Here is a 2,500-nt window from a genome sequence, read left to right as displayed (position 1 = left end):
GTTCCATGCCTCCATATGTTTACTGCTTTTTCTCTTCACCATCAGTATCATCACCTCTTACACCATCATTACAATCATTATGATCACCATCACCACCATCGTCATCGATTTTCCTTATAATCATCCCATCATTATAAACATAGTTAACATTATCATCACTAATAAAAAAGGTCACGTTCTATCCCCCTCCCCCCGCCCCAACCTCTCCCTAACCTCTCCCACCTATTCCTACAACCTCTCTATCGCCTCTCCTTCTCCCCCCCCCCCCCCCTACCCCTTTTCCATCTCCTTAAATTAAAGATCCCCAAAAAGCGAGACATTAAATACACAATAAACAAACTTAAGGTGGACTAAGTGCTCGTGAATTTTGTAAAGGGAAAGAACCTGAAAATTTACGGAGACTCTGACCATTGGCTCGAGAGATGGAGAGATGTTAAAAAGAGGGAGAGGACGAGAGAAAGGGAGAGGATGGAAAAGAGGGAGAAAGGGAGCGGATGGGAGAAAGGGAGAGGATGGGAAAGAGGGAGAAAGGGAGCGGATGAGAGAAAGGGAGGACGAGAGAAAGGGATAGGATGGGCTAGAGGGAGAAGGGAGAGGACGAGAGAAAGGGAGAGGATGGGAAAGAGGGAGAAAGGGAGCGGATGAGAGAAAGGGAGAGGATGGGAAAGAGGGAGAAAGGGAGCGGATGGGAGAAAGGGAGAAAGCGGAAGAAAAGAAAAGAGGGAAAGGATAGGGAGAGGAGAAGGCAACTGATAAGCACAGATGGGTGATGATCGGAAAGTAAGAGGGGGAAGTGTAAGTGGAGAGACAGAATTTCTTATTTTTTTATCTCATAGAATACAATTTATGTATGTATTCACACACAAACGCACACCCACACACACACATACTCATACAAACAAACACACACACAGATAGACAGACAAATTGATATGTACCTACGTAAGCACATACATATACGCATATGCCAACAACGGCAACAAATAAAAACTTGTCCTAAACTGCAAACACCGCCCTCATTTCAAGCCAATCAGCAATCACTCAATCACTCCCGGCTTGGTATCGCACCCTCGAACCGACCTCATCAATCTCCTCACGCGAGGCCGTCAGGAGCTGGGCGAGGGAGCGACGCCTCGGCTCGTCCTTCAGGAACACGCGGCGGCGGAGAGGAACCGAGCTGGTGAGGGAGATTTTTCCTCTTTTTTTTTTTTTTTAAATAAGCGACGGGTAAATTCGTGGAGATTGTGAAAAAGGAGGAGGACGAGGAGGAGGAGGAAGAAGATGAAGAGGAGGAGGAGGAGGAGGAGGAGGAAGAAGAAGAAGAAGAAGAGAAGGAGGAGGAGGTGGAAGAGAAGGTGGAGGTAGAGGAAGAGGTGCAGGAGGAGGAGGAGGAGGGGGAAGGGAGGAAGTCGAAGAATATATAAAGAAGGAGAAGATAAAAAATAGGAAGCAGAAGAAGAAGAGGAAGAAAAAGAAGATGATGGAGAAGGAGGAGGAGGGGGGTGTAGAGGGAAGATGAGGAGGAATGGAAGAGGACGAGAAGAAGAAAAAGAAAAAGAAGAAGAACATGATGATGAAGTAGTAGAATCAAAAGAAAAGAAGAAGAAAACGAAAACTGAAACAGCCAAAGAAAATTATGATAAGGATTATTAAAAAAAGGAAGGGAATAACACGTGTCTACCCTCTCCTCTCTTGGCCATCAACGTCCCCGCAGTCTCTTGTTGTTTCTTTTGTCATCTGCCATTTGTTTGTTAATAGTTAGCGAGATTGAAAATAAGCCGAAACAAAAGGAAACTTCTAGGATGTAGACTGTTTCTCTTTCGAAATTTTCCAGCTGGGAATAACACGCAATATTCCAAATATTCCAGGTTAGTCTCTGGCTAAAATGAGGGAGAATGTGAGGAAATATCATGTTTTGTTCCCAGTTCAATGAGACGATATAACAAGAGCTAAACCAGCAGCAAAAACATATATATTTTTTTGTTCATTTGAAAGCCCTCTTTGTGAACATATCCATTGGCAAAACAGAGTGAAGAGGATTACACCAGTTTTATAATATTGGCCTTTAAACACAGTCTATAAAGCATAGCTGATATTTGACGTGAATGATCAAGCACTCAATTCTGATTCCTGTTTAAAAGTGCTCACCTCCCTCACCCCCTTCACCCCCCCTCATCCCCTTCACCCCCCTCACCCCTCACCCCCATCACCCCTTCACCCCCCTTCACCTCTTACCCCCCCCCCCCCCCTCCCGTTCCAGATAAGGACGATTGCCACAGTTTAATGCATATTTCCCCTCATTGGAAACTGAAAGAGGCGTTTCATTTGGAATCAAGGGCCTTTGATAAGATCGCTGCTGCGTCAGTGTTTGCTCATTTTGTATATCCCTTTGTCAATTGTTTATGGTGTCTTTCTTCTAGTTTTTCTATTTCTTTGTTTTTTCTTATGCATGTTATTATTATTGTTTTTGTTGTTATTATCATTATTGTTATTACTATTG

The sequence above is a fragment of the Penaeus chinensis genome, chromosome 35 (assembly GCF_019202785.1).
Source record: "Penaeus chinensis breed Huanghai No. 1 chromosome 35, ASM1920278v2, whole genome shotgun sequence".
NCBI classification, from domain to species: domain Eukaryota; kingdom Metazoa; phylum Arthropoda; class Malacostraca; order Decapoda; family Penaeidae; genus Penaeus; species Penaeus chinensis.
Note: the sequence above shows the minus strand (reverse complement) of the source record.